Here is a 25,609-nt window from a genome sequence, read left to right on the forward strand (position 1 = left end):
ATACATAAACCCTTTCTCCACGTTAAGGTATTCCCACTCACAAAAGGATATATATATATATATATATATATATATATATATATATATATATATATATATATATATATATATATATGTGTGTGTGTGTATGTATGTATGTGTATATACAGTATATATATATATATGTATATATATATATATATATATATATATATATATATATATATAAGACAGTGATCATTATAAGTCACTGCTAGTAATAAGTATTATCATGTTAAAACAACTATATTGAGATAAAAATAAGGAAAATTAATACTCAAGACAAAAGGCAGCAATATCTTGACAACAATTTACCTCGAGGCCAGTCACTATTTTTATGATGGCAATTAATTCTTCGTTTCATATAAATGTCTTGCTACACGAGAGAGGAGTTGTTGTAATAAGAATATTTCTTAATCTTTAAGCATTTCCTTTCGAGGTCTGTTATATTTACTTTCGTGGAACACTACTGACTTTACTGTGGTGGAACACTACTGACTTTTCTTTGGTGGAACACTGCTGACTTTGCTGTGGTGGAACACTACTGACTTTTCTTTGGTGGAACACTGCTGACTTTGCTGTGGTGGAACACTACTGACTTTTCTTTGGTGGAACACTACTGACTTTTATTTTGAGGAACACTACTAACTTTAATTTTGTGGAACTACTGACTTTACTTTGGTGGAACTCTACTGACTTTACTGGTGGAACTCTGCGGACTTTACTTTGGTGGAAAACTACTGACTTTGTATTAAAAACTATCTGGAATTAAACTATTTCATATGGCCATGTTTTTGGAGATTATGAGATCATACAATAATGCTGTCAAGGTAAATTGACGCGAGATTTCTAACACTCATAGAAATATGCGATATATTATTATTATTATTATTATTATTATTATTAGCTGAGCTACAACCCTATTTGGAAAAGCAAGATGCTATAAGCCTATGGGCTCCAACAGGGAAACATAGCCCTATGAGGAAAGGAAATAAGGAAATAAATGAACGATATAAGAAGTAATAAGCAATTAAGATAGGACATTTTAAAAACATTAACAACATTAAAACAGATATTTCATATATATACTATAAAAAGACTTATATCAGCTTGTTCAATAAAAAACATTTTCTGCAAGTTTGAACTTTTGAAGCTTATAGTTGTTATTCACTAATTTTTAGTTTTATATTTCGTGGTTGAGGTTTGATTTTTCTGTGGGTTTATTTAGCTAGAGATGATCTCTTAGGTGTTTTAGCTGTTATTAAGTAATTTTAAATTTCATAATATTTTATTCTTATTTTTGGGTAAGCCAAAGATAACTTGTAAGTTTATGTAAACTTATTAAGGAGGTTCAAATTCTGTGGCAATTATTTTCGTAAAGTACTTTCGGATTCAGAATATTTTTATTCAGCTTTGCAGTGAAAAAGTTGAAAGATTACTTGTGAAAAGTTGTTTATAAAATTGAGTGGTATATACCCGGTACTTCAACTTCGTGAACGTATTTTTGGTTTAACAGTTTTACAGCGTCAAAGTATTTTGCTAAATATTATCGCATATAGTGTTTCTCTCTCGCCAATTATATTCTCATTGAAGCCTTGGCTATAAATAAAATATTTAATGCAGGGGAAGTATAGTAGAGCTTTAAAGATATCCATTTTTTAAAAGGCGTGGGCTATTATTATTGCTAGCCAAGCTACAACCCTAGTTGAAAAAGTATGTTGCTACAAACACAAGGGCTTTAACAGAGAAAACAGCTCAGTGAGGAAAGGAAATAATTAAACTAAATATGAGACGTAATGAATAAGGAAAAATTTACATTTGTAAGACCAGTAACATCGTTAAAATTTATATATGCTATATAAGCTATATAGAAAAAAAAAACTCTTATTTCAACATGTTAAACAGAAATCCATTTGCAACAAGTTTGATTTTAGAAGTTCCGCTGATTCAACCGCCAGATTAGGAAGATCATTCCACAGTCTGGTTACAGTAAGAATGAAACGTATATAATATTGTGTAGTATTAAGCCTTTCATAGATAAAAATCTATACGATACTATGTAGTATTGAGTCTTTTGTTGAATAAGGCAAGATGATACCTTCTGGAAATATCTGAATGTAAATCAAGAATCACACCTAGAAGTTTAGAGTTGTATATAGTTAAAGAGACTTAGACTTACTGTCCAAAAGTTATGGACATTGAGCGGTAATCAGTGGGATTAAACGAACCATAAACAAATTCACCTAATGGAGTAACATTACCAATTCTCCAACAAGTGCAAGAGGAACCTCTTATTGCTAACTTGCGAAAAATAACAGACAACCAAGGAGCTCTGTGAAGAAATCAGCGGCCTTTATGAAAAATCCTAGGAAAAAATTGATAACATTTGGGTCTACTGTATACTTCTATAATCATCAAGATTCGGTGTGTTTAAATTTCACTAGACCAAAAAGCTAAATTAGTTAGTTTATCTTCAGGAAAACAGGAATTAGTTTGATTAAGTTTATAATTACTCTGCTTACTGTCAATTTGTGTCAAAGACATCAGCCAAAATGGCTATCTTTTCACTTGGACAGTGGATGAGAGCTATTTGCTTCGAGTAAAAAGGAAAGTCTACGCCAAAGAGTGGAGATTTGAGGGTAGCCCAATTATACTTCTGGTTTGTACCAGAATGGTTTCTTTTATGGTTAAATTGTAATAATTTTCATTTGAAGCATAAACTCTGAGCAACACCTCTTATCTGAGGATAGGTAATTCAAATCAAATCTGATCTATTACTTTTCCAAATATGATGAGCTTCCGGTGTCCCCTAATAAGTACTTCTAACAATCATCATAAAAACAGGGTTTGTCCATCACATGGGATTTTAGCTCACGAGAAAGGGACCCACCAATCACTTATGTTGACCAAATTGTCATTCAAGAGTACCAGAGACTTATCGCCTTTTTACATTTGTGACCAATTCAAATAAAAAAGACCTCAAAATACCATTCCAGTCTATTTGAAATTATATATATATATATATATATATATATATATATATATATATATATATATATATATATATATATATATATATATATATATATATATGTATGTATATGTATATATATATATATATATATATATATATATATATATATATGTATGTATATGTATATATATATATATATATATATATATATATATATATATATATATATATATATATATATATATATATATATATATATATATATATATATATATATATATATATATATATATATATATATATATATATATAGTAGGACACATTAGGAGCAGGCTTTATTGTATTAAATACTAAACCAAGTCATGATCAGTCGTCCCTATGCAAGACCAACTTTGCTTGTTATCTGGCACCTGGAGAGTTGGTGTATACAAGGACTCCTGAGTGCTGTACTGTACTGCACGTGTATCACACACCCTCGTACTGTACACTGTAACGGTATTTTTTTTTCTCTCGCTCTCCCCTCGCATTGATAACCTGTTTATGCCTGTATTTTGCTGCATCATTGTGTTTGAATTTTTGTGCCGTTGTTGACTGGAACGTGTTGTAGAAATACTATGTTCCGTCAAAATAAAGTTAATTGCATTCGACTCGTCTCTCAGTTACACCCTAACTGCTCGCTTGCACAAGAGCTGTGCTCGTGGGTGGTTAAATACTGGAGAGATGTCATTGACTAATTTACGAAGTTGCATTTTAACCAATGTAAATGATGTACCATTTATGTATATTCTACTTTAAAGTTTAAACATGTCAAAGTTTTATTAAGGCCGTGCGGCAACTTTAAACTTGATAGTTGTATAAACAACATCCTTTCAGCCTCTGGGACGTGAGGGTCCATGTTTATAGAGATCGTGATGAACGAGTTGCAGCAATTCCTAAAATAACTCTTGATTCTTAATATTCATAATGTTATTGAAGAAAAAGTGAAGTGAAAACTTGCACTTCGCATTAACATTGACGAGAAATGTGACAAATTAGGAAATCGAAGAAATTTCTTCTTTTAGGACTTCATAGATATCTTTGCAAGTTTCTGGTATGATTTTACACAAACTTTGCATGGAAATCCTTGTTGTGATGTGTATTGAAGTTCTGTATAGTGGCATCCTGTTGACAGATGAACTGATGTTACTTGTAATAGGACTTCGACACACAAAACTCGTCTCGTAATTCATATCCGTATCCTGTTTGGTGATTGTAAGTTCCAGTTTAAAGGTTTAAAGGCCACTCATGAATGGCATAGGCAAGGGATACTGACATTCCCCTATTGATAAGGATAATGCCCCAGAAACTGACCGTATATTCATATGATCAGCGCCCACGCGCCCTCTCCAACCAAGCTAGGAACCAGGAGGGCCAGGCAATGGCTGCTGATGACTCAGCAGATATACCTATAGGCTCCCCTAAGCCCCACATCCATAGCTCACACGGATGGTGAGGTTGCAGCGACCAAAAAAAAAAACTAACGAGTTTGAATGACACTCGAACCCCAGTCTGGCGTCCACCAGTCATGGACGTTACCACATCGGCCACCACCTTTGATTTGATTGTGAAACGTATTTGGATATATTCTCTTGTACTTATGAAATCTAGCTATCATTCACTTTACAACTCCTGTAGCGTATTGTAACATAACTTCCTAAATTTTGTGGCCTTCGCAAACATTCTTTACACCAAAATTTCTCATTCCTGTTTTCAAGCGCACACAGCAATAACAATGCACAAGAGAATTTTCTTTTTGTTCCTACGACTATCCATATTCTATTCGTACAGCAATCACTCTTGCTACCGTCAGCAAGCCCTCGCTGCTCAACTGTTATCGTTTGGACGCAAGTAGAAAGACCTTTACCGAACTTTGTTCGATGTTAAACAAAGTTCGAACATTTCACTTATTTTTTGTAAAAGGGGGAGAGAATTTCTTCGCAAAAAAATGAAACTTACAAAAATCCTATAAAATTTTAATTATTTAACCAATATTAACCGTATGGTTCCACCTAACCATTTATCGAATATTCCCCTATGAAAGTTATGAAAAGACAGTAAAGGTGAGAGGGTTCTATTCTCCAACTATGACCTTTTGTAACTGAAATAGGAGAGTTGTTTATTCAAGAGCAGACCTGTAATGAAAATATTTTGCAATTCTATATTTTAAAATTTTCATTGGCAGGCTACAACTCCCACGAGTCTAGTTGCCGTTTTTTTTTTCAAGAAACTTTTTTATTTTATGTAGGCCTAATTCAGTTTCTCCTGCTATTTTATGTAGGCCTAATTCAGTTTTTCCCAATGTATTATCATTTCTTTGTTTATTTTGAACACCAATATGTAGTTAAGATTTTCAGACAAGCTTCACATTCTAAATCTCAAGCCAAAATGATAGATACCAATGGAAATCAGGATTTTCAGATTGTGCTCACATTTATGATAAGGATTTTAATGGATCCGGTTTTGTAATGTTACCTAAAATCTCATTTTTTCAAGGGATATCAAAAAGACTCATTACATATCTCTAAATTGACCGTGGCAAGTAGTTTTCTAGGTTTCAATTAAATGAACTAGAAAAGTTTCAATTTGCATTATACAGTATATAACGCTAGAATTATTACTTGTCGAGGTATGTATTGTTACCAAATTACAGTAGCTATAGAAAACTGAAGTAATTACATTATTAAGTTTATCTTTCGATTAATCTTTCAATATTTGCAAATAGCTTTGAAAATAACGTGAGGTTACAGATTTGTATTTGGAATAGATTTCTTTATCTTATTATATTTAGATTTTTTAGTTCTCATTTTGTCTCTCACAGTAAGTCTTCCACAGCAAGCCAATAGTAAAAATATATAAGTATCGAGTAGTTATCTAATCGTGCTTTTGTAAAGTAGCTCTATTGCTCTATTATTATTACTAGCCAAGCTACAACCCTAGTTGGAAAAACAAGATGCTATAAGCCCAAGGGCTCCAATAGGGAAAAATAGGCCAGTGAGGAAAGGAAATAAGGAAATAAATTAGAAAAATCATTCTAAAACCAGTAACAACGTCAAAACATATGTCCTATATAAACTATTATAACGTATAAACAGGTAAAAAAAAATATATATATAAAAACATTTGCTCCAACTTTTGAACTTCTACCGATTCAATTAGCCGATAAGGAAGATCATTCCACAACTAGCTGGAATAAAACTTCTAGAATAGGGTGTAGTATTGAGCCTCATGATGGAGAAGGCCTGGCTATAACTAACTGCCTGTTTGGTATTACGAACAGGATAGAATTGTCCAGGGAGATCTGAATGTAAAGGATGGTTGTAGAATGAAATTTTCAATGTAGTTAAACTCTTTATTGAACCAGACAATATGCTCCAGTGTGTATGACTAAGATAGGTTACTGCATATTGCAGTAGGTTACTGCATATTGCAGTAAATTTGTTCTAGGTTGAGAGACTGTATAACCAATCAAACTTTAATTTGCCATTTATCCACAGAATTTCAGTTCCATGGCCTTCAAGTTTCAGGATGTCTGTATTTAGTAATACTCTAGCCGAGAGTTTCGTGCAAAGCATTCAAAGTTTTAATTTTTCCCAGGATCTCACTAGTGAAAGTTTCATCTTGTTCCGGCGTTTTATATAAAGAAACGACAACTTGTGAAGCACGTGTTGATATATCGTATCTTCATAATGAAGTGCACGCTGTTAATTAAACTACTTTTAGAATAAGCAATTTTAGTATTTATTCCTTTCCTAGCTGTAATTTTTATAACGCAAGTAGTTTTTAAAGTAGAAATTGTAATTTAGACAAACTACAAATTTAAAATTTTCTTTAGGAGATTTCAGGAAATTACCTTTTGTTATTAGTATAAACTAACATGTTACAAGTTTAAATTTACATTAAGGTACGGCTATTTTAACTACCCAAGCAAATACATACATCAATAAAAAGTTTTATACTTAGTGAATAAGCGTAAAAGGGCTTCCATTCTTGGCAGTTTTTACATGGCTGTAAATGAGTTTTGCATATATAGGCGATCAAGAGCAGATATGGCTATCAATTTTATTGCATTACTTATAAGAGTATTAAAAAATTGAAAGATTTCCAACCACTTCAATTCTGCGGCAATCAAGTTTTCATTGCTAATTTTTAGCTGTTCGTTTGTTGAAGTAATAGTTTCCACAATATTTTTACAAATAAAAAAAACGTGGGATAAGAAACAAAAGTGACATTTTATTGTTTTATTCAAATTCAGTACTATTATTTTTTACAATAGTTGCCATTGCAACGGACTTCATAATGTTACATGTAAAACAGGAGACCAAAAATCAGTTATAAAGTCTAGTAATAAAAAGTTTAGATCAGAACATTTGAATTCTAAACATAGAATTAAAAAATATTAAGTAATCTAAAAAGTGGCAAGAAATACCAAAACAAACCTAAAACGAAGCCATACTTTAAAAATTTTGAAAAACAAAAGTCTCCTGGAATCACAAGAGATTAAAAACATTAATTAAAAATTTTGAAAAACAAAAGTCTCCTGGAAGCACAAGATATTAAAAACATTAATTAAAAATTTTGAAAAAATACAAAGGTCTCCTGGAAGCAACTTCTAAAGACATCACAATGGCTCCAAGACGTACCTGGAAAAAAATGAAAATTTATTAGAAATAAGCTAATTAAAAATATGCTGTTTACTCCACACTTTTATAGTTAGACAAAATTACAATCTGATTTTAGATAGAGGTTGAAGAAAATTGGCAATGTGCATACACAAACAAGCCATTTGTAAATTTATTAAAATTTTTTAGTCGGGACTCTTGTTTATTAATCAGGAAATTAGTTTATCTTTACCGATAAACTTAGTTTATCTTTACCGAAAGGGTTTATCAGGTAGATAATTTAGTTAGTCTTAACCTTTAACTTAGTAATGTAGAGACTAAGTGATTAGTCAAGGTTGCAAGGGAAACCTAAAGCAACAATTACATTATCAAGGTATTACTTCCAATTTTACATTACCTTTATTTTTAACATGACTAAAAGAATAGCTTACAATTAATTCTCTTAAAAAGTTTATACAAGTTTTACCAGAAGGTTTGCAGTTACCCATGAAAGATTAGAAAATTCTATTTAATAATTTAAAATTAACCTCCAAGATATTCAGTATCTTTAAAGATGTACATCTCTATAGAAAGTAAAGTGAAGTTTTCCTTATGACAAAATAGTTACAGATTAGAGTTTCTTTAATCTCTATAGAAAGTAAAGTGAAGTTTTCCTTATGACAAAATAGTTACAGATTAGAGTTTCTTTAATCTCTATAGAAAGTAAAGTGAAGTTTTCCTTATGACAAAATAGTTACAGATTAGAGTTTCTTTAATCTCTATAGAAAGTAAAGTTTTCCTTATGACAAAATAGTTACAGATTAGAGTTTCTTTAATCTCTATAGAAAGTAAAGTGAAGTTTTCCTTAAGACAAAATAGTTACAGATTAGAGTTTCTTTAATCTCTATAGAAAGTAAAGCGAAGTTTTCCTTATGACGAAATAGTTACAGATTAGTGTTTTTTTAAAATAAAAAAGCAGTAGATCGTTTCAGAGAAGTGTTCACGTTTAAGTAGTTAGAGATAAAATAAATAAGATACAGATTAAAAGGAGTCTCTACCCTGCATCACGTAAATAATACTCACTGAAAGTCCGGTTGTGGCTGACCACCTTAGGGTTGTAGCCGACCACATTAGGGATTATTCCAATTACGGATATCCCTAACCACCTGATCAAAGAACCCAAAGATTGCTTTGATAACGAACCCTAATACCACCACCAGCATTAAGCTGTAGATGGACAGGGCGATGATCACTGGATCCATGATGGATTGCGTCCGTTACTTTAAAAACAACCAGAAAAGACTAAATGCTTTTCGTAGTCTTAAGGCCACTGTGGTGGGTGCAGGTTAGAAAATCTGCCTTCCCTTCATCAACTTCGCTGCGGCCTGAGCCAAGGATTTGGATAACAGGGCTGGAAAGACAGGAGACACGCGGCAAGGATAGACGAATAGGTTAGGATTATTGCCATCTATGTGGGTGCTGTAATTTGCACAATGTTTATCTTCAGAACTTGAAGATACACATTTGTGGAAAGTGCCTGTGTGGATATTCCTGTAGCAAGTGCACACACGCCAGATTTTCAGCAGATTGAAGCACAAAAGTAGGTTTTATTGAATTATTTGCCGGAATTCCTTCTAAGAAATCTCTATTTTAGCAAGATGGTTCCACAAGGTGGCGCTTTGTGTTTGCTAATGAAGAAAGCAGGCTCACGTCAGTACTTTGGTGTTTTAAGGTTTGCCTTCTTTTCTTGATAATATCTATTTTCCTAACAATTTTATTGATTTTAGATCTGTATTTCAAGCCTTGAAGGTATTAATAACTATTACTTTGTGCCCCCGCCCTGAATATTTTCGAATAGGGTTTACAGTAAAATTTCCAATTTTAACCTATTTTTATTTTCTCATTCATAGTCATTTTGAATTGACTTCACTTTAGTTTGAAAATTCATATTATTTTTTTACCTATTTTTCCTTTTCAAGATGTAACCGAGTTTTTAATTGATATGAAAACTTAATTCCAATGAAATTTAATATTTTTCATGACCTGCTTAGTAATACTATGACGTCATTTATTTGTGATTTTAGACATTTTTTGTGTGTGTGTGTATGTAGTATGAACACAGAAACAAAGTTATTCATCTCTAAAAGCTTTAGAGTAAAATGCTCTGGTATTATGTTACTGATGTTTCATTAGGGTTTTATTTCGTGTATATATATATATATATATATATATATATATATATATATATATATACATACATATATATATATATATATATATATATATATATATATATATGTGTATATAAATATATATATATATATATATATATATATGTACAGTATTTATATATATATATATATATATATATATATATATATATATATATATATATATATGTATAATATATATATATATATATATATATATATATATATGATAAATTTTTTGCACATTTAAACGTGTTTCTTTCATATTTCAAATAAGCCATATATATTAATACATTAAAGTCTGGATTCTCTTAACGACCTGGTGATCAGAGCCCCAGGCGGAACCGCCCAAAGACTATGATATCGGACCGGCGGGGATTTTAACCCTCGTCCAGGATATCGTTAAGAGAATCCAGACTTTAATGTATTAATATATATGGCTTATTTGAAATACATATATATATATATATATATATATATTTACTTTTATATATGTGTATATATATGTATGTATGCATATATGTGTTTATATATATATATATATATATATATATATATATATATATACAATTTATGCTAAAAATAAAGAAAACAATATTAACCATCTATTACAACGGTAAAAAAAAATAATTCGTCTTTTCAACTGTTTTTATCTTTGTCATTTATTGCCAATAATGGAAACGTTTGAGACGTTTACTTTGTATGTAAACACTTCTAGGAATACATGACGTCTGGAGCGAACTCCAAATTAAGTTCTTCTCCCTTTTTACCCATAGTTTAACGAAGTTATGGAAGCCAGTAAGACGGTAATTGAAATGCCATCTTTATCGAGCAACCATTATACCTATCTCCCCCCCCCCCTGTGACTTTCTTCTAGGAATACATCATCAGTCTTATTTTGTCGTCATTCCAGAATTATAACGATAATTGGATTCTCTCTCTCTCTCTCTCTCTCTCTCTCTCTCTCTCTCTCTCTCTCTCTCTGCTGCCTTGGTAAGGCTTAATAAGGCTACTATATTATGGTAATTGGGTGTAATATTTTGAGATTTTTACAGCTTTGACTTTTCGACTTCACATAGGAGTTTTCCTTCGTTGGGTTTAATGAGCAACAGAATTATGGCGAGTTTTTCAGGTTGGAAAGCTCGAGTCGAGGGTACAAGATGGAATATTTTATTATTTCATAAAAATCAAACTCCTTATTCTGTTCAATTCGTACGGCAGTATTGTGTCATTAGTCTCTCAAGGCAAAAATATAGAAATAATATTTTCAAGGCGTTGAAATAAGTCCATTAATAAGGATTTTAACTTTTGCTGTGTACTCATAACTATTAATTATTCTTGTATTATTTGCTAACTAGTGTAGGGGGTACGGCGTTTTTCAGTTTCTTATATTATATATTTGGAACACTGGAATACTTGCGTCTTCGTTTAAAACGACCTTGAAATGTTAACATCGCCATAAAAAGACTTAGTTCAACTTGGGTCGTCCCTTATTATCAGAGTTTGCATTTACCTTTATTTCCATGCTTGTCATTCTGTCTGTTTGTCTCTGTCACTATATTTTGTCTCTCTGTTACTATATCTTGTCTCTCTGTTACTATATCTTGTCTCTTTATCACTATATTTTGTCTTTGTTACTATAACTAGTCTCTCTGTCACTATATTTTGTCTCTCTGTTACTATATCTTGTCTCCCTGTTACTATATTTTGTCTGTTACTATATCTTGTCTCTCTGTTACTATATTTTGTCTCGCTGTTACTATATCTTGTCTCCCTGTTACTATATTTTATCTCTGTTACTATATCTTGTCTCTCTGTCACTATATCTTGTCTCTCTGTCACTATTTTTTGTCACTCTTGTTACTATATCTTGTCTCTCTGTCACCATATCTTGTCTCTCTGTCACTATATCTGGTCACTCTTGTTACTATATCTTGTATATCTGTTACTCTATCTTGTCTCTCTGTTACTATATCTTGTCTCTCTGTCACTATTTCTTGTCACTCTCGTTACTATATTTTGTCTCTCTGTTACTATATATTGTCTCTGTCACTATATCTTGTCTCTCTGTCCTTATATCTGCTCGTCTGTGTTCTAATGAAACCTATTTTGTCATTTCAGTTCCTCCTGCTCGAATTTCATGAAATTATTATGTGCTTTTTCAAGGACCATAGCGATGCCTTCTCATTAGAGGGGAAGTTGGTTGTGTGTCTGTAGTGTACATGTTCGCTTCATTATTGTGATGAACATTTTTTTTTTATTTATGAGTTGTAAACTTTCATCAAATTAAATTTACGCAGTAAATATTAATCACGAGGACTTCAGCATAGGAATGATCTTCCTAATCACGTAATTGAGGAACTTCAAAAGTTCAGACTTAGAAAGAATGTTATGTTGAACATGCTGACATAAGTCTTTTTTATAGTTTATATGAGAAAGATATATTTTAATGTTGTTACTATTCTTAAAATATCGTATTTTGATTTTGTATTACTTCTAATTTGTTTATTTCCATACTTCCATTCCTCACCAGGCTAATTTTCCCTGTTGAAGACCTTGGGCGTATACCATTCTACTTTTTCCACTAGGGTTGTAGCTTAGTCAGAAAAATAATAACATTAAAAGGAAATTGACATATTTGAATGTAAAATCCCGTTATGGACAATACAACAAATGTTAAAAGAGACGTTATGTACAGTTCCCTCCAGGAATTTCGAGACACAGCATATGACTATATAAGATACACGCACTGGGAGTATTATAGTAATACTGTAAGTGGGCGTTTCCATTTATATGGGGCTATTTTGTTTTGTTACAACAAACTGGATTGGCTGTAGGTATTTCTCGATGACAGTTTGTTGTCTGATTTTTTTCTATTTGATTCATCACAAAGAATGAGATATGTTCAAATGATAAAGTTGAATTCAAAGAACATTACTAATATTATGAACTTCACTGGTAAATATGATTTAGTAAAAGCAGGATAAAGAAGCAGTCTTGTTCAAATCGCAGTGATTCCTAATTATCGCACATCACCAACGTTGCCTTCGCAAAGGGCGATCGTCTGCTGGAGCCTGGAAAACAACAACACGTTTCGTGTATATTATTTCATTAACAGTATCTGTCCTAAATATAAACATCTTAATGAAGATACAATAATGTCTTATGATACAATGCTTGGTTTGTCTTCAGACTTCAATATGAGAAGAGCCAGTTTTGAAGAGACACTAAGTTCTCGAGACGAGTGTTAGTGAAGAAAATATTTTATGCAAACTCAACATTCTCTAGAATTCTGAACTTATGCTAAGAATTTAAACAAATGAACAACGTTAACGTTGTTTCCAAGGAAAAATCAAGCGTTAGAGATGTTTATAAGGTCCATTACTGACGTATTGAGAGAATGGCTCTTTTCCACAATTAACACACGTGTTTCTATAACCCTTAAAACGATACACTCACGCCCAGTTAGAAGGCTCCTACTCAGTAAGCACTCTCTCTCTCTCTCTCTCTCTCTCTCTCTCTCTCTATATATATATATATATATATACTGTGTATATATATATATATATATATAGTATATATATAGATATATATATATATATATATACATACATATATATATATATTATATATATATAGTGTATATATAGTTTATATATAAATTATATATATATATATATTATATATATATATATTTATATACTGTATATATATATATATATATACTATATATACTATATATATAGTTTATATATATATATATATATACATATATATATATATATATATACAGCATATATATATATATATATATTTATATACTGTATATATATATATATGCTGTATATATATATATAATATATATATATATATATATATACTGTATATATAGTTTATATATATACTATATATACTATATATATACATATATATATAGTATATATATACTATATATATACTATATATATATACATATATATATATATATATATATAGTATATATATACTATATATATACTATATATATATATATATATATATACATATTTATTTATTTGTATAATTTGACAAGGGATATGGGATTTCATGCAATTTATATTAAAATTACATATGTATATATATATATATATATATATATAATGTGTGAGTGTATAATTTTCATTGAAAGCGATGGCCTTGGCTGCTCTTTCTCTCTCACGGTGAAGATTACTCCTGTACAGAATCCTCACCATCCTCTATCTCTCGGTGAAGATTACTCCTGTACAGAATCCTCACCATCCTCTATCTCTCAGTGAAGATTACTCCTGTACAGAATCCTCACCATCCTCTTTCTCTCGGTGAAGATTACTCTTGTACAGAATCCTCACCATCCTCTTTCTCTCGGTGAAGATTACTCCTGTACAGAATCCTCACCATCCTCTTTTTCTCGGTGAAGATTACTCTTGTACAGAATCCTCACCATCCTCTTTCTCTCGGTGAAGATTACTCTTGTACAGAATCCTCACCATCCTCTTTCTCTCTCACAGTGAAGATTACTCTTGTACAGAATCCTCACCATCTCTCTCTCACGGTGAAGATTACTCCTGTACAGAATCCTCACACTCTCTTTCTCTCTCACGTTGAAGATTTCTCCTGTACAGAATCCTCACCATCCTCTTTCTCTCAGTGAAGATTACTCCTGTACAGAATCCTCACCATCCTCTTTCTCTCGGTGAAGATTACTCCTGTACAGAATCCTCACCATCCTCTTTCTCTCGGTGAAGATTACTCCTGTACAGAATCCTCACCATCCTCTATCTCTCGGTGAAGATTACTCCTGTACAGAATCCTCACCATCCTCTATCTCTCGGTGAAGATTACTCTTGTACAGAATCCTCACCATCTCTCTCTCACGGTGAAGATTACTCCTATACAGAATCCTCACCATCCTCTTTCTCTCGGTGAAGATTACTCCTGTACAGAATCCTCACCATCTCTTTCTCTCTCACTGTGAAGATTACTCCTGTACAGAATCCTCACCATCCTCTTTCTCTCGGTGAAGATTACTCCTGTACAGAATCCTCACCATCCTCTATCTCTCGGTGAAGATTTCTCCTGTACAGAATCCTCACCATCTCTCTCTCTCTCACGGTGAAGATTCCTCCTGTACAGAATCCTCACCCTCTCTTTCTCTCTCACGGTGAAGATTACTCCTATACAGAATCCTCACCATCCTCTTTCTCTCAGTGAAGATTACTCCTGTACAGAATCCTCACCATCCTCTTTCTCTCGGTGAAGATTACTCCTGTACAGAATCCTCACCATCCTCTATATCTCGGTGAAGATTACTCCTGTACAGAATCCTCACCATCTCTCTCTCACGGTGAAGATTACTCCTATACAGAATCCTCACCCTCTCTTTCTCTCTCACGTTGAAGATTTCACCTGTACAGAATCCTCACCATCCTCTTTCTCTCAGTGAAGATTACTCCTGTACAGAATCCTCACCATCCTCTATCTCTCGGTGAAGATTACTCCTGTACAGAATCCTCACCATCTCTCTCTCACGGTGAAGATTACTCCTGTACAGAATCCTCACCCTCTCTTTCTCTCTCACGTTGAAGATTTCTCCTGTACAGAATCCTCACCATCCTCTTTCTCTCGGTGAAGATTACTCCTGTACAGAATCCTCACCATCTCTTTCTCTCTCACTGTGAAGATTACTCCTGTACAGAATCCTCACCATCCTCTTTCTCTCGGTGAAGATTACTCCTGTACAGAATCCTCACCATCCTCTATCTCTCGGTGAAGATTTCTCCTGTACAGAATTCTCACCATCTCTTTCTCACGGTGAAGATTACTCTTGTACAGAATCCTCACCCTCTCTTTCTCTCTCACGTTGAAGATTTCTCCTGTACAGAATCCTCACCATCCTCTTTCTCTCAGTGAAGATTACTCCTGTACAGAATCCTCACCATCCTCTTTCTCTCGGTGAAGATTACTCCTGTACAGAATCCTCACCATCCTCTATCTCTCGGTGAAGATTACTCCTGTACAGAATCCTCACCATCTCTCTCTCACGGTGAAGATTACTCCTATACAGAATCCTCACCCTCTCTTTCTCTCTCACGTTGAAGATTTCTCCTGTACAGAATCCTCACCATCCTCTATCTCTCGGTGAAGATTACTCCTGTACAGAATCCTCACCATCCTCTATCTCTCGGTGAAGATTACTCTTGTACAGAATCCTCACCATCTCTCTCTCACGGTGAAGATTACTCCTATACAGAATCCTCACCCTTTCTTTCTCTCTCACGTTGAAGATTTCTCCTGTACAGAATCCTCACCATCCTCTTTCTCTCGGTGAAGATTACTCCTGTACAGAATCCTCACCATCTCTTTTTCTCTCACTGTGAAGATTACTCCTGTACAGAATCCTCACCATCCTCTTTCTCTCGGTGAAGATTACTCCTGTACAGAATCCTCACCATCCTCTATCTCTCGGTGAAGATTTCTCCTGTACAGAATCCTCACCATCTCTCTCTCTCTCACGGTGAAGATTACTCCTGTACAGAATCCTCACCCTCTCTTTCTCTCTCACGTTGAAGATTTCTCCTGTACAGAATCCTCACCATCCTCTTTCTCTCGGTGAAGATTACCCCTGTACAGAATTCTCACCATCTCTTTCTCTCTCACGTTGAAGATTACTCCTGTACAGAATCCTCACCATCTCTTTCTCTCTCACTGTGAAGATTACTCCTGTACAGAATCCTCACCATCCTCCATCTCTCGGTGAAGATTACTCCTGTACAGAATCCTCACCATCCTCTATCTCTCGGTGAAGATTGCTCCTGTACAGAATCCTCACCATCCTCCATCTCTCGGTGAAGATTACTCCTGTACAGAATCCTCACCATCCTCTATTTTTCGGTGAAGATTACTCCTGTACAGAATCCTTACCATCTCTTTCTCTCTCACGTTGAAGATTTCTCCTGTACAGAATCCTCACCATCCTCTTTCTCTCGGTGAAGATTACTCCTGTACAGAATTCTCACCATCTCTTTCTCTCACGTTGAAGATTACTCCTGTACAGAATCCTCACCATCCTCTTTCTCTCGGTGAAGATTGCTCCTCTACAGAATCCTCACCATCCTCTATCTCTCGGTGAAGATTACTCCTGTACAGAATCCTCACCATCCTCTATCTCTCGGTGAAGATTACTCCTGTACAGAATCCTCACCCTCTCTTTCTCTCTCACGTTGAAGATTTCTCCTGTACAGAATCCTCACCATCCTCTTTTTCTCGGTGAAGATTACTCTTGTACAGAATCCTCACCATCTCTCTCTCACGGTGAAGATTACTCCTATACAGAATCCTCACCCTCTCTTTCTCTCTCACGTTGAAGATTTCTCCTGTACAGAATCCTCACCATCCTCTTTCTCTCGGTGAAGATTACTCCTGTACAGAATCCTCACCATCTCTTTCTCTCTCACTGTGAAGATTACTCCTGTACAGAATCCTCACCATCCTCTTTCTCTCGGTGAAGATTACTCCTGTACAGAATCCTCACCATCCTCTATCTCTCGGTGAAGATTTCTCCTGTACAGAATCCTCACCATCTCTCTCTCACGGTGAAGATTACTCCTGTACAGAATCCTCACCCTCTCTTTCTCTCTCACGTTGAAGATTTCTCCTGTACAGAATCCTCACCATCCTCTTTCTCTCGGTGAAGATTACCCCTGTACAGAATTCTCACCATCTCTTTCTCACGTTGAAGATTCTTCCTGTACAGAATCCTCACCCTCTCTTTCTCTCTCACTGTGAAGATTACTCCTGTACAGAATCCTCACCATCCTCTATCTCTCGGTGAAGATTACTCCTGTACAGAATCCTCACCATCCTCTATCTCTCGGTGAAGATTACTCCTGTACAGAATCCTCACCATCCTCCATCTCTCGGTGAAGATTACTCCTGTACAGAATCCTCACCATACTCTATCTCTCGGTGAAGATTACTCCTGTACAGAATCCTTACCATCTCTTTCTCTCTCACGTTGAAGATTTCTCCTGTACAGAATCCTCACCATCCTCTTTCTCTCGGTGAAGATTACTCTTGTACAGAATCCTCACCATCTCTCTCTCACGGTGAAGATTACTCCTGTACAGAATCCTCACCATCCTCTTTCTCTCGGTGAAGATTACTCCTGTACAGAATTCTCACCATCTCTTTCTCTCACGTTGAAGATTACTCCTGTACAGAATCCTCACCATCCTCTTTCTCTCGGTGAAGATTGCTCCTTTACAGAATCCTCACCATCCTCTATCTCTCGGTGAAGATTACTCCTGTACAGAATCCTCACCATCCTCTATCTCTCGGTGAAGATTACTCCTGTACAGAATCCTCACCCTCTCTTTCTCTCTCACGTTGAAGATTTTTCCTGTACAGAATCCTCACCATCCTCTTTTTCTCGGTGAAGATTACTCTTGTACAGAATCCTCACCATCTCTCTCTCACGGTGAAGATTACTCCTATATAGAATCCTCACCCTCTCTTTCTCTCTCACGTTGAAGATTTCTCCTGTACAGAATCCTCACCATCCTCTTTCTCTCGGTGAAGATTACTCCTGTACAGAATCCTCACCATCTCTTTCTCTCTCACTGTGAAGATTACTCCTGTACAGAATCTCTCCATCCTCTTTCTCTCGGTGAAGATTACTCCTGTACAGAATCCTCACCAACCTCTTTCTCTTGGTGAAGATTACTCCTGTACAGAATCCTCACCATCCTCTTTCTCTTTCGGTGAAGATTCTGGTAATTTTTTACAACACCACGCTCTCCATTTACTCCAAAATAATGCAATCCTACAGTTCTCACCTTCTTACACAGCAATTAGGTGGTTATTTTGAATTCTGGGAAAGCAATAATTAGCAAGATATGTTGAGGAAGGGCGAAGGGGTTATAAAAAGAAATTAGCTCGGTTTCCTCACTAAACCACTTGGAGCTGACATGTCACAGAGTCAACCAAACAGAATTCGTGATGCCAGCGTACATAAATAGAAGTTCATGATGCCAGCGTACATTTGACATACTGTATATTCAAAATATACTTAATTAAAAATGATTAATTTACTCAAAAGTGTCCATAAACTATGCAATTTGCAAATAGTGACAATTTTGAGTAAATTAATCCATTTTTAATTGAGTATATTTTGAATACACAGTATGTCAAATGTACGCTGGCATCACGAATTCTGTTTCGTTGACTATGTTGACATGTCAGCTCCAAGTCGTTTGGTGAGGAAACCGAGCTATTTTCTTTTTTTAACCCCTTCCCCCTCTTCAACATATCTTGCTAATTATTGCTTTCCCAGAATTTAAATAACCACCTAATTACTGTGCAAGAAGATGAGAACTGCAGGATTGCATTACTTTGGAGTAAATGGAGAGTGTAGTGTTGTAAACAATTACAAAGATTCTTACTGTACAGAATCCTCGCCATCCTCTTTCTCACTCTTTTGGTGAAGATTCTACCTGTACAGAATCCTCACCATCCTCTTTCTCTCTTTTTCGGTGAAGATTCTTCCTATACAGAATCCTCACCATCCTCTTTCTTTCTTTTTCGGTGAAGATTCTTCCTATACAGAATCCTCACCATCCTCTTTCTCTCTCTTTCGGTGAAGATTCTTCCTGTACGGAATCCTCACCATCTTTTCTTTCTCTTTCGGTGAAGATTCTTCCTGTACGGAATCCTCACCATCTTTTCTTTCTCTTTCGATGAAAATTCTTCCTGTACAGAATCCTCACCATCCTCTTTCTCACTCTTTCGGTGTTCTACCTGTACGGAATCCTGACCATCCTCTTTCTCTCTCTTTCGGTGAAGATTCTTCCTGTACGGAATCCTAACCATCTTTTCTCTCTCTTTCGATGAAGATTCTTCCTGTACGGAATCCTAACCATCTTTTCTCTCTCTTTCGGTGAAGATTCTTCCTGTACGGAATCCTCACCATCTTTTCTTTCTCTTTCGGTGAAGATTCTTCCTGTACGGAATCCTCACCATCTTTTCTCTCTCTTTCGGTGAAAATTCTTCCTGTACAGAATCCTCACCATCCTCTTTCTCACTCTTTCGGTGAAGATTCTACCTGTACAGAATCCTCACCATCTTCTTTCTCTCTCTTTTGGTGAAGATTCTTCCTGTACAGAATCCTCACCATCCTCTTTCTTTCTTTTTCGGTGAAGATTCTTCCTGTACAGAATCCTCACCATCCTCTTTCTCTCTCTTTTGGTGAAAATTCTTCCTGTACGGAATCCTCACCATCCTCTTTCTTTCTTTTTCGGTGAAGATTCTTCCTCTACAGAATCCTCACCATCCTCTTTCTCTCTCTTTTGGTGAAGATTCTTCCTGTACAGAATCCTCACCATCCTCTTTCTTTCTTTTTCGGTGAAGATTCTTCCTGTACAGAATCCTCACCATCCTCTTTCTCTCTCTTTTGGTGAAGATTCTTCCTGTACAGAATCCTCACCATCCTCTTTCTGTCTCTTTCGGTGAAGATTCTTCCTGTACAGAATCCTCACCATCCTCTTTCTGTCTCTTTTGGTGAAGATTCTTCTTGTACAGAATCCTCACCATCCTCTTTCTCTCTCTCTTTCCGTGAAGATTCTTTCTTTACAGAATCCTCGCCATCCTCTTTCTCACTCTTTCGGTGAAGATTCTACCTGTACAGAATCCTAACCATCCTCTTTCTCTCTTTTTCGGTGAAGATTCTACCTGTACAGAATCCTCACCATCCTCTTTCTCTCTTTTTCGGTGAAGATTCTACCTGTACAGAATCCTCACCATCCTCTTTCTCTCTCTCTTTCCGTGAAGATTCTTTCTTTACAGAATCCTCGCCATCCTCTTTCTCACTCTTTTGGTGAAGATTCTACCTGTACAGAATCCTAACCATCCTCTTTCTCTCTTTTTCGGTGAAGATTCTACCTGTACAGAATCCTCACCATCCTCTTTCTCTCTTTTTCGGTGAAGATTCTTCCTGTACAGAATCCTCGCCATCCTCTTTCTCACTCTTTCGGTGAAGATTCTACCTGTACAGAATCCTCACTATCCTCTTTCTCTCTTTTTCTGTGAAGATTCTTCCTATACAGAATCCTCACCATCCTCTTTCTCTCTCTTTCGGTGAAGATTCTTCCTGTACGGAATCCTCACCATCTTTTCTTTCTCTTTCGATGAAAATTCTTCCTGTACAGAATCCTCGCCATCTTTTCTCTCTCTTTCGGTGAAAATTCTTCCTGTACGGAATCCTCACCATCTTTTCTTTCTCTTTCGATGAAAATTCTTCCTGTACAGAATCCTCACCATCCTCTTTCTCACTCTTTCGGTGTTCTACCTGTACGGAATCCTGACCATCCTCTTTCTCTCTCTTTCGGTGAAGATTCTTCCTGTACGGAATCCTAACCATCTTTTCTTTCTCTTTCGATGAAAATTCTTCCTGTACGGAATCCTCACCATCTTTTCTTTCTCTTTCGATGAAAATTCTTCCTGTACAGAATCCTCACCATCCTCTTTCTCACTCTTTCGGTGTTCTACCTGTACGGAATCCTAACCATCTTTTCTCTCTCTTTCGATGAAAATTCTTCCTGTACAGAATCCTCACCATCCTCTTTCTCACTCTTTCGGTGTTCTACCTGTACGGAATCCTAACCATCTTTTCTCTCTCTTTTGGTGAAGATTCTTCCTCTACGGAATCCTCACCATCTTTTCTTTCTCTTTCGATGAAAATTCTTCCTGTACAAAATCCTCACCATCCTCTTTCTCACTCTTTCGGTGTTCTACCTGTACGGAATCCTGACCATCCTCTTTCTCTCTCTTTCGGTGAAGATTCTTCCTGTACGGAATCCTAACCATCTTTTCTTTCTCTTTCAATGAAAATTCTTCCTGTACAGAATCCTCACCATCCTCTTTCTCACTCTTTCGGTGTTCTACCTGTACGGAATCCTAACCATCTTTTCTCTCTCTTTCGGTGAAGATTCTTCCTGTACGGAATCCTAACCATCTTTTCTTTCTCTTTCAATGAAAATTCTTCCTGTACAGAATCCTCACCATCCTCTTTCTCACTCTTTCGGTGTTCTACCTGTACGGAATCCTGACCATCCTCTTTCTCTCTCTTTCGGTGAAGATTCTTCCTGTACGGAATCCTAACCATCTTTTCTTTCTCTTTCGATGAAAATTCTTCCTGTACAGAATCCTCACCATCCTCTTTCTCACTCTTTCGGTGTTCTACCTGTACGGAATCCTAACCATCTTTTCTCTCTTTCGGTGAACATTCTTCCTGTACGGAATCCTCACCATCTTTTCTTTCTCTTTCGATGAAAATTCTTCCTTTACAGAATCCTCACCATCCTCTTTCTCACTCTTTCGGTGTTCTACCTGTACGGAATCCTAACCATCTTTTCTCTCAATTTCGGTGAAAATTCTTCCTGTACGGAATCCTCACCATTTTTTCTTTCTCTTTCGATGAAAATTCTTCCTGTACAGAATCCTCACCATCCTCTTTCTCACTCTTTCGGTGTTCTACCTGTACGGAATCCTAACCATCTTTTCTCTCTCTTTCGTTGAAAATTCTTCCTGTACGGAATCCTCACCATCTTTTCTTTCTCTTTCGATGAAAATTCTTCCTGTACAGAATCCTCACCATCCTCTTTCTCACTCTTTCGGTGTTCTACCTGTACGGAATCCTAACCATCTTTTTTCTCTCTTTCGGTGAAAATTCTTCCTGTACGGAATCCTCACCATCTTTTCTTTCTCTTTCGATGAAAATTCTTCCTGTACAGAATCCTCACCATCCTCTTTCTCACTCTTTCGGTGTTCTACCTGTACGGAATCCTAACCATCTTTTCTCTCTCTTTCGGTGAAAATTCTTCCTGTACGGAATCCTCACCATCTTTTCTTTCTCTTTCGATGAAAATTCTTCCTGTACAGAATCCTCACAATCCTCTTTCTCACTCTTTCGGTGTTCTACCTGTACGGAATCCTAACCATCTTTTCTCTCTCTTTCGGTGAAAATTCTTCCTGTACGGAATCCTCACCATCTTTTCTTTCTCTTTCGATGAAAATTCTTCCTGTACAGAATCCTCACCATCCTCTTTCTCACTCTATCGGTGTTCTACCTGTACGGAATCCTAACCATCTTTTCTCTCTCTTTCGGTGAAGATTCTTCCTGTACAGAATCCTCACCATCCTCTTTCTCACTCTTTCGGTGTTCTACCTGTACGGAATCCTAACCATCTTTTCTCTCTCTTTCGTTGAAAATTCTTCCTGTACGGAATCCTCACCATCTTTTCTTTCTCTTTCGATGAAAATTCTTCCTGTACAGAATCCTCACCATCCTCTTTCTCACTCTTTCGGTGTTCTACCTGTACGGAATCCTAACCATCTTTTCTCTCTTTCGGTGAAAATTCTTCCTGTACGGAATCCTCACCATCTTTTCTCTCTCTTTCTGTGAAAATTCTTCCTGTACGGAATCCTCACCATCTTTTCTCTCTCTTTCGATGAAGATTCTTCCTGTACGGAATCCTCACCATCTTTTCTCTCTCTTTCGGTGAAAATTCTTCCTGTACGGAATCCTCACCATCTTTTCTTTCTCTTTCGGTGAAAATTCTTCCTGTACGGAATCCTGACCATCTTTTCTCTCTCTTTCGGTGAAAATTCTTCCTGTACGGAATCCTGACCATCTTTTCTCTCTCTTTCGGTGAAAATTCTTCCTGTACAGAATCCTCACCATCTTTTCTTTCTCTTTCGATGAAAATTCTTCCTGGACAGAATCCTCACCATCCTCTTTCTCACTCTTTCGGTGTTCTACCTGTACGGAATCCTGACCATCTTTTCTCTCTCTTTCGGTGAAAATTCTTCCTGTACGGAATCCTAACCATCTTTTCTCTCTCTTTCGGTGAAGATTCTTCCTGTACGGAATCCTGACCATCTTTTCTCTCTCTTTCGGTGAAGATTCTTCCTGTACAGAATCCTGACCATCTTTTCTTTCTCTTTCGATGAAAATTCTTCCTGTACAGAATCCTAACCATCTTTTCTCTCTCTTTCGGTGAAGATTCTTCCTGTACGGAATCCTGACCATCTTTTCTCTCTCTTTCGGTGAAGATTCTTCCTGTACAGAATCCTGACCATCTTTTCTTTCTCTTTCGATGAAAATTCTTCCTGTACAGAATCCTCACCATCCTCTTTCTCACTCTTTCGGTGTTCTACCTGTACGGAATCCTGACCATCTTTTCTCTCTCTTTCGGTGAAGATTCTTCCTGTACGGAATCCTGACCGTCTTTTCTCTCTCTTTCGGTGAAAATTCTTCCTGTACGGAATCCTAACCATCTTTTCTCTCTCTTTCGGTGAAGATTCTTCCTGTACAGAATCCTGACCATCCTCTTTCTCACTCTTTCGGTGTTCTACCTGTACGGAATCTTGACCATCTTTTCTCTCTCTTTCGGTGAAGATTCTTCCTGTACGGAATCCTCACCATCTTTTCTCTCTCTTTCGGTGAAAATTCTTCCTGTACGGAATCCTCACCATCTTTTCTCTCTCTTTCGGTGAAAATTCTTCCTGTACGGAATCCTAACCATCTTTTCTCTCTCTTTCGGTGAAGATTCTTCCTGTACAGAATCCTGACCATCCTCTTTCTCACTCTTTCGGTGTTCTACCTGTACGGAATCCTGACCATCTTTTCTCTCTCTTTCGGTGAAGATTCTTCCTGTACGGAATCCTGACCATCTTTTCTTTCTCTTTCGGTGGAAATTCTTCCTGTACGGAATCCTCACCATCTTTTCTCTCTCTTTCGGTGAAAATTCTTCCCGTACGGAATCCTAACCATCTTTTCTCTCTCTTTCGGTGAAAATTCTTCCTGTACGGAATCCTAACCATCTTTTCTCTCTCTTTCGGTGAAGATTCTTCCTGTACAGAATCCTCACCATCCTCTTTCTCACTCTTTCGGTGTTCTACCTGTACGGAATCCTGACCATCTTTTCTCTCTCTTTCGGTGAAGATTCTTCCTGTACAGAATCCTCACCATCCTCTTTCTCACTCTTTCGGTGTTCTACCTGTACGGAATCCTGACCATCTTTTCTCTCTCTTTCGGTGAAAATTCTTCCTGTACGGAATCCTCACCATCTTTTCTTTCTCTTTCGATGAAAATTCTTCCTGTACAGAACCCTCACCATCCTCTTTCTCACTCTTTCGGTGTTCTACCTGTACGGAATCCTAACCATCTTTTCTCTCTCTTTCGGTGAAAATTCTTCCTGTACGGAATCCTCACCATCTTTTCTTTTTCTTTCGATGAAAATTCTTCCTGTACAGAATCCTCACCATCCTCTTTCTCACTCTTTCGGTGTTCTACCTGTACGGAATCCTAACCATCTTTTCTCTCTCTTTCGGTGAAAATTCTTCCTGTACGGAATCCTCACCATCTTTTCTTTCTCTTTCGATGAAAATTCTTCCTGTACAGAATCCTCACCATCCTCTTTCTCACTCTTTCGGTGTTCTACCTGTACGGAATCCTAACCATCTTTTCTCTCTCTTTCGGTGAAGATTCTTCCTGTACGGAATCCTCACCATCTTTTCTCTCTCTTTCGGTGAAGATTCTTCCTGTACGGAATCCTGACCATCTTTTCTCTCTCTTTCGGTGAAGATTCTTCCTGTACGGAATCCTGACCATCTTTTCTCTCTCTTTCGGTGAAGATTCTTCCTGTACGGAATCCTGACCATCTTTTCTCTCTCTTTCGGTGAAGATTCTTCCTGTA

The 25,609-nt window shown here is 36.1% G+C and overlaps 1 long non-coding RNA gene across 1 annotated transcript; it reads right to left on the reverse strand.

Annotated features, from left to right (window-relative positions):
* Nucleotides 1–7,254: 7,254 nt before the first annotated feature.
* On the reverse strand, nt 7,255–9,284 carry LOC137624892 (uncharacterized). The gene is made up of 2 exons (XR_011040780.1): nt 8,713–9,284; nt 7,255–7,671 (listed from the first exon to the last, which is right to left on the reverse strand). It is a non-coding gene; the product is annotated as an uncharacterized lncRNA (long non-coding RNA).
* Nucleotides 9,285–25,609: the final 16,325 nt, after the last annotated feature.

This window comes from Palaemon carinicauda, chromosome 31, assembly GCF_036898095.1.
Source record: "Palaemon carinicauda isolate YSFRI2023 chromosome 31, ASM3689809v2, whole genome shotgun sequence".
Classification (NCBI taxonomy): Eukaryota; Metazoa; Arthropoda; class Malacostraca; order Decapoda; family Palaemonidae; genus Palaemon; species Palaemon carinicauda.